An 8,966-nucleotide genomic window follows, 5' to 3' on the forward strand; every position below is an offset into this window, starting at 1 on the left:
TCATTAAAGCCTCACTTCTAGCAGTTAAAGAAGGAATACCCAAACCCCCCTCCAGGATAGGTTGATAAATGCAATCCCAAAAAATCAAATGCACCTATTTAGAATTATCAGTTGAGCCCGATGAATGTTCCAAATCATGCTCTCCAACTTTAAAAGCACACCTCTGGAAATAATAGAATTGGTCATCAAATGGATGGGAAGATCAGATAGGACAAACTTTATAAAAGTGATTCTACGTACCCATCATATATAGATAAATTGTTTCACTTCCATCCCTCCAATCTATCCAAAAATTGTTGTACAATATTACTTAATCACTTCAAAATGGTCTCCTTCCAGAGAAAGGAAAACCCAGATAAAGCCAGGTAACATCTGATTCTTTAATATGAAAATGATTCTTTATACGTTGCATGATAAGTGTATTAACCTTCGGACTGACTTTCACCATAGATTTTTCAGAATACACTCTCAGATCAGAGACTTTACAATAATTCTTTATAATAGTAGACAAAGCTCAAGCAATAGATAAAATATCTCGGATAAATAAAATGCAGCCATCAGCAACAGGAAGATAAGGGATAGTTGCCCCCACTAAAGCAGGCTGGTGTATTGATAAAGAATTAGCTTCATATACAATAAATAAATAGAAAAATGGAGGACAACCTTGTCTCGCACCAATAGAAGAATAAGTAGTCCCGGAAGCAGTACCATTAATTTGAATAGCAAAAGGAGCTATGGTACAATCTTGAATCCAATCAATCCAGACATCCAGAAAACCAAACTAATAAAAAGAAGTGAAGAAAAATTTATTAAACTCTGGTTTCATATCCAATTTAATTGCCATATAACTACGTCTGATAAAAGCCTTCTATAAATCATGCATATTTTTCTGAGCGATAAAAAATATTGTCAAAAATACTCCTCTCAAATCCCAACTCATATAGACGTGACTAAAGCATAATGAAAGATGTTCAAATCCCAACTCATATAGTGAATTTGAGATATCCAACTAAAACATAATTTCAAAATTTATTGATTAAAAATTACTTTAAAATATAAAAAAAATGAAAAATATTGGTGGCTTACATCTTATTTTATTGGATTGTATCAGTCCAGGTAATATGATTTCTATATGCAAGTTATGTCGGAAGGTATTAGATACTGAGACAAAATGAGATATCCGCTAAAATAGAAATGTTGGGATCCATTCTAGCAATGACCACAAGCATAACCACAATTCCTTTTATTAGGAACCTGCAGAGGCTAGCTTAAAATTGTTTAGAGATCAGGCATCACTTAATTATACAGAAATATCAAAGAATAATTAAAATAATTAATTTGTCTATGGCCTATTGCTCGTCAGTCTAAATAGCTTACATAGTGTCAAAATAGAAAGAAAATTATATGAGAGTTAAACGACAATTACGAGAGTTCTTTGTGCAAGATTAATTTATATATCTGCTAGGTTACCGCTGGTCAACAAACTTTTGCACGTCTATTAGTTCTGGGCCCTAACAACTTTGCATGCAAGAACGTCCCTCATAATATTTCGATGCACTTGTTCACGGACAAAAGTGCGCCTAATCTGATTGGATGAAGGGGCAGCGTAAGAACATCTTATCCTATAGTGTGATCAGCACCTGAGGCACGACTGCGCCTGAATCTTGATGTTCAGTTTTCACTCAAGAGTAGCTTTGTTCTTCTGAAAGGTCGCTTAAGGCCGATTGCCGACGAGATCGGTGCTTTACGGGCAGGGACTGGGCATCCAACCTTGGTGCCTTGGGTGCCAATTGGATGAGATCATCAATCATACTCTATTTCAGTACAAGAGAGCTAGGAGGGTCTGGAGGCTCGTCGATATTCCGCCGGAGGCCCAGTGCCAGTCAAACCTCTTCATGCAGGTGCTTAGACGATGAGCCACCGCCTCTCAGACTCGGCAGGCAGCTATAGCAGCGGCTTACACTGCTTACAAAATCTGGCTGGCGAGGAATGCTTGGACTTTTAAAGAGGGCAGCACTACATCTAGATTCGTCGTAGAGCAGGCCCGTGTACAGGCAATGGAGATCACTCTTGCGAGTCCACTGGACGGGCCTTTGATAGCTCGGAGCATCTGGGGCTCTACATCTGCTCTTTGTAGCGCCATAAACGGTATCTTTCACTTGGAAGCCCCCACCTCTGAACTTTTTCAAGGTCAACTTCGATGGATATGTGCTAGATGGTGGCAGGAGAGGTGGTGCAGGATTTGTCAAGAGAGGTCCGAACTCCAAAGTGATTGTTGCTGGCGAGTACTGTAGGTCAGAGCGATCATACTCGAAGCCAATTCGGACACGGTTAGCTACAATCACTTTGATACCTCTGTACTGGAGGCGAAGCTACGGGTAGCGTGGGACGGTTTGGGTCATGCTCAGCAAGTACTGTAGGTCAGAGCGATCATACTCGAAGCCAATTCGGACACGGTGATCAGTTGGATCCAAGGGGGCACTGGTTGCCTGGTTGGATGCCATCCCTTACTTGGGGACATTCGGGCTATAGCAAGTGGCGATGTTGTCTTCTAGGTTAAATATATTTATATAGAGACTAATGGAGCTACGGATTTGGTGGCCTCGTATATGGCTGACCACTCTAGGGGAGCCTTGTGGGTTAGGAAGGAGGAGGTGCTTAGAACACTCTAAGACTTGTTGTTTTCTGAATTTTTTAGATGTATCCATACTAGAATTGTATGAATGATCCATTGCAGCAAAAAAACAAAAAGGATCTTATGCAAAAGTACTTCAGAAACCATCTTGAAGTGCATGAAAAGCTCACCTTACCGTGCTATATATTTAACAAGGTATCTCCTCGAGTTTACGTGGTTGTTTGGAGTGGTTAAGTAATATGATGATCTTCATACGGTCCATAATTACTAGACTAATAAAGTTTTGTTGTTAATGCTGAGAAGGAGGGTGGTTAAGCAATAGGAGATGAGATGCGCTAATCAATTTGGTGCCATGAGATAAAGTGGTGGGCATTCTATTATATCTCATTAATCAAGTGAAATTTTAGTTTGACTTGTTAATGATATACACATATAGGAATACATTATTGTAATGCAGCTTGTATTTTATTCATAGTTTTTTTTCATATTATACTCGAAATTTTATCAATATTGTATGCTAAACCTTACCTTATCCTTTTTACCAAATCGACCCTGCTAAAGTTATAATTATCTGCAACATGCCCGTCCATTAACCTCTCATCTCCTTTGTGAACTGAGGTCTGGTTCAGTTAGCCGTGGTGGCGTTGACCGTTTTATCCCAGGGTCGATGGTGTACGTGTCATCATTCGAGTCGGGTATCTGGCCACCGGCCGGAGAGCCAATGCTGCTGGTGAAGGAGGCAGCGAAGGGAATTGTGGGAGATGGGGCGGAATTGGTGGTGAGGGGTGGATCCCGTAAATCAAGAGCTTGCGGCACCTCGTTCGGCACGAGTTGCTGGTGGTGGCATTCGTGAGCCACTCGGCACTTTAGAGAGCATGCCGCACGCGTGGGGTGCCGTTCGAGTGGGTTGGTGGTTGATGGGGGTAGCAATACGAAGCTGATGGTGGAGGAGCTCAAGGGGTGCTTGGTGGCGGGGAGAATGGTGGTGGTGGTGGCGGAGGTGGTGGTGTTGGCGGAGGTGGTGGTGGAGGTAATGGGGGAGGAGAAGCTAGGAAGGAAGAAATAGATGACCATGAGCCTCCAAATTTATTCTCGCCAATTTATTTCCGAATGAGCACTCCAAGTTATTATAGAGTAAATTTACTTCCAAGTTTTCTGCAAGCCAAGCCATTTCCGCGTGTTTCTTATGCTTGTTTTTTTAATGTACTATACATAATTATGATTCACCATTTTCTCAATATATACATACTATAAAATTGTAATGGATGCCACATTTCTTTGTTGGATTACACACGCACGCGTTGCGACGATCGCAGCGGAAAGACACGCGTGGGGTTGTTCATCTCATGAACGTTCTAAGGAACGTAGATTTCAAAAAATTTCTAGAGTTCTCTAATATAATTCAGATTTATGAAATCTAAAGGGAAGATTAAAATTAAAAGACTAAATTAATTTCAGATCTACTATAATTTCTAGTTGTATAGAATTTATAAAGATCTAATCTTTACCTTTGAGCAGGTATAACTTCACCGCTATCTGATAATCGTAGGATTTTTGGTTTTCTTGAAGCCGCACAAGCGTCTGGCCTCTACAGGTATCCACACGAGGTACAGATCGCTCCAAAATCTCACTACGGTGCTAGCTCCCTTGCAGAGATCACCTTTGATGGCTGATTTCCTCTCTTTTAATCAACTTCTTCATTACTTTGAGAGGAAGAAGAAGGAAGACAACGAACGTCGAAGGGGAGGAAGAAGAAGGCGGCGGCTCTTCTTCTTTCTCTCTTGCTCACGCCAAAGGGAAGAAGGAGGGAGAGGGTGGTGGCAGCAGAGGGGCTTCAATGCTCTTATGCTTCATGCCACGGCTCTTTAAATAGGCATCTCATGCCCATACAAACAAGGAATAATTTCAGAGATCAATCACTCCTTGATTCATCCCTCCAAAATCTGCAACACCCCTTAATTCTATCACAATCCTTACTTAAAAGAGTTCAAAGAGAATCCAAGGGATGTGCTCATGCCATGTGGCAATCCGCGTGAACCAGGAGAAGGAGGAGGAGATCCACCCCTCCACATGGCGTGGAGACCATGAAAAAAAAGGAGGGGCGGACGCCCCTCCTTTCTTGGTGCGTGTGAGAAGGAGGAGGGGAGGATGCCCCTCCCTCTCTCCTTCTTTGCTCCTCACGCATGGAGGAAGGGTTCTCTCCCTTCCTTCCATGCATGGGTCACCTAATCTGATTAGGTGTTATATGGTTCCACCCGTTTAATTGAATCCTAATCCAATTAGAACCCAATGTGTCCTCCAAATTGATTTATATGAATCCTAATCCAATTAGAACTTGAATTGGACTTCATGAATCAAGTTCCTTATCTAATAAGGAGTTCTAATTAATTAGGCCTTCCCATCCTTATCCAATAAGGTTAAGCCTAATTTAATTAGGTCCAATTAAATCAATTAAATTGCAATCCAATTGCAAATTCTTCTTCTTTAACTCACTAACTCTTAGCGGGTTAATCCGATTGACAATCAATTTTAATTGCGATCTTGAATCGCAATCCAACAGTTGGAACGATCAAAACCTCTAATGTGTGTGACCCCGTAGGTTCTATTCTGACTGATAGTGAGATATATTATGATCTCTATCATAATATCATCGAAACTCCTTTCAATGGGTTGAAACGATTTCAATTCTACTCTTAGGGTTCACTGATCACCAAGTAAATGCCTTCGAGTTTTACAATACACTAGTGACACCTAGCAACATATAGTGACAACCCAGCAGAACGAAAGGGATGAACCTCTAGGTGCAGTTAGAGTATGATACAATACCTCTATCATGGATCCCGACATGACAGAGGTTATGGATAACTCGTCAAACCCCATCGTCTGTCTTATATTGGATTTATTTGACTTAAGTTCGAGATTGGAAAACTTCTTTTCCAGAACTGCCCTGGCCAAGGTCTTTCGAACTTAGTCTCATAAATCACATAGGATCTCTCCTAATCTATCAAGGTTGATAGATCCCATCTAGATGCAGCCCTAATCCGACAGTAAACCTACCGCACCAATCTACACCAAAAGGATTCTTAGGGCCAATGTTTATGTGCGCTTCAAACTACAGCAACCTCACCGTGATTAGCTGAGGCACCGCAGGTCTAAGTACTAGTCATACAACTACAGCATCAGGTAAATCACTGACGAGTGGATAGACATCCAAGTGACTTCTTGCTTTGGTCGCGCTCAGTACTCTTGTTCTCTAACAAGTACTTGCACAATCACCCCAGTGTCGCCACACTATGGACTTAAGACTCGTCCATCCAGAAAAGTGATCTGTGCACTAATCTCATTGGATCGATCACCGTCCTATATGATGATCCATCGATTAGGAGCTATTCAGGAATTAACTATTAATTACACATGCCTTAAATTCTCAACTCTTGAGAATATGTGTTATCATTTTATTAATTTCTAGGACGATTCATGGACACATAATAACATGAATGAACAAAATGCCTAATTCTATTAATTAATAAAAGATCAAATACAAATTTCATGCCTCCAAAACTATTATAATGCGTCTGCCAAATTGGCTTTCAAGGCATACTCCAAACAATCTCCCACTTGCACTAAAGCCAATCAGATATATATCTAAGCCCCATCTTCTCAAGATGTGCTTCTATATTTTGCTGACTTAGTTGCTTAGTGAATAAGTCCGCCACGTTATCTATGGAGTCTACTCTCTGCACCTCTACATACTTCTTTTCGAGGTAGTCGCATATCAGGTGATATCGTCGCTTTATGTGCTTGGACTTTTGGTGAGACCTTGGCTTCTTAATCAGTGCTATGGTGCCATTGTTGTCGTAGTAGAGTGTGATGGCATCTGATAACATCACGCCTAACTCTTCAACAAACTTTTTGTACCATAATGCTTCCTTTGCAGCTTCAGAGGCGGCAATGTACTCAGCTTCCATAGTAGAATCTGCAATGATTAGTTGTTTGGAACTCTTCCAATTTACCGAACCACCATTGCACAAGAACACATACCCTGATGTAGACTTTCTATCATCAATGTCAGTCATAAAATCTGAAACTGTGTATCCTTCTATCTTTAATTCTGATACTTCTCCAAACACCAAGAATATATCCTTAGTTCTTCTCAAGTACTTAAGAATGTTCTTCACAGCTGTCCAGTGCTCTTCGCTTGGATTTGACTGATATCTACTCGTGACACTCATAGTATGTGTTATATCAGGTCGTGTATATAGCATGACATACATGAGGCTCCCTATAGCCGAAGCATAAGGAATCTTACTCATGCGTTGAATCTCTCCAGATGTGTTGGGGCACATCTTCTTAGAGAGATGAATTTCATGCCTAAGGGGTAGCAATCCTCTTTTAGAGTTTTCCATACTGAACCTCTTCAGCACTTCCTCTATGTATATTTTCTGTGATAGGCCAAGCATCCTTTTAGATCTCTCTATAGACCTTAATTTCCAAAATGTAGGATGCTTCCCCAAGGTCTTTCATGGAGAATTCCTTAGACAACCATATCTTGACTGAAGTAAGCATGTGAATATCATTTCCAATTAGGAGGATATCATCCATGTACAATACGAGGAATACAATAGCCCTCCCACTAACCTTCTTATAAACACACGGTTTCTCTTCGTTCTTGATGAAATTAAACGATTTGATTACATCGTTGAAACGGGTGTTCCAACTCCGAGATGCTTACTTTAGTCCATAGATGGACCTTTGCAGTTTGCAGACTTTGTGATCACCATCACTGGAAGTGAAACCCAAAGGCTGCTCCATATAGATATCTTCTTCAAGATATCCATTTAGAAAAGCAGTTTTCATATCCATCTGCTATATCTCATAATCATGATATGCTACAATGGCAAGCAATGTTCGAATGGACTTCAGCATGGCTATAGGTGAAAAAGTTTTCTGATAGTCAATGCCTTCGTACTGACTATAACCTTTCGCCACTAGTCTTGCCTTATAGGTCTCTACCTAGCCATCCGAACTTATTTTTCTCTTGTAGATCCATTTACATCCAATAGATATTATACCTTTTGGTCGATCTACTAAAGTCCATACTTGGTTGGTATGCATGAAGTCCATCTCTGACTTCATTGCTTCCAACCATTTCTCAAAATCGATGTCTAACATCGCCTCGTTGTAACTATTGGGATCTTTATATGATCCCTACTTCCCACGAGGAATACTTCCCTTACTTCCTCTGTAAGCATACCTAGGTACCTTTCAGGGTGATGGAAAATTCTACTAGATCTATAAGGTGGAATAGGTTCTACGTTTATTGGCTCAATGTGAATAGGTTCTACAGGTACAGTGGCTCGTTGCTCTTTAGAGACTTTCTCTTCGAGCTCAATTTTTTTCCCACTGCCTTCATCAAGGATGAACTATTTTTCCAGAAAGACAGCATGTCGGCTCACAAACACTTTGTGATCATCTGGGACCTAAAAATTGTATCCTAATGTCTCTTAGGATATTCTATAAAACAAGCACTAACTGTCCTAGCCTCTAACTTGTCCGCCTGTTGTCGTTTGACGTGGGCTGGACATCCCTAAATCTTGAGATGACCAAGACTTGGTTTCTTACCATGCCATATCTCATACGGTGTGATAGGAACAGACTTAAAGGAAACTCTATTCAATATATAAATTGCTGAAAGTAGGGCATCTCCCCAAAGAAATAAAGGTAAATCAGTGAAACTCATCATGGATCTGACCATATCCAATAGGGTCCGATTCCTCCTCTCTGACACCCTGTTGAGCTGAGGTGCTCCAGGAGGGGTCCACTGTAAAACTATACCATTTTTTTTAAGATAATTACGAAATTCTCTACTAAGGTATTCGCCTCCTCGATCCGATCGAAGAATCTTAATAAGTTTTTCTGTTTGTTTTTCTACTTCATATCTAAACTCTTTGAACTTTTCAAAAGCTTCAGACTTGTATCTCATAAGATACACATACCTATACCGAGAACAATCATCGATAAATGTTATGAAGTAAGAATAACCTTCCCTAGCTTACACATCGAATGGGCCGCACAAATCAGTGTGTGCTAAGGTAAGTATTTCAGTGGACCTCTCCCCATGTCCTACAAAGGATAATTTGGTCATTTTTTCTTGAAGGTAGGATTCACAAATCGGATAAGACTCGAAAGTCAATGAGCCTAGAAGCCTATGTTTTTCCAATTTGTTTATTTTGTCTTCTCCTATATGACCAAGCCTGAGGTGCCACAAATACTTTTGATTTATCTCATCTCTAGATCTTTTAGATCCTATGGTATTCACTGTTTGCTCAGA

Source organism: Phoenix dactylifera, chromosome 1 (genome assembly GCF_051530095.1).
Source record: "Phoenix dactylifera cultivar Ajwa chromosome 1, Ajwa_hap1_PhDact_Kaust_v1.1, whole genome shotgun sequence".
Lineage (NCBI taxonomy): Eukaryota > Viridiplantae > Streptophyta > Magnoliopsida > Arecales > Arecaceae > Phoenix > Phoenix dactylifera.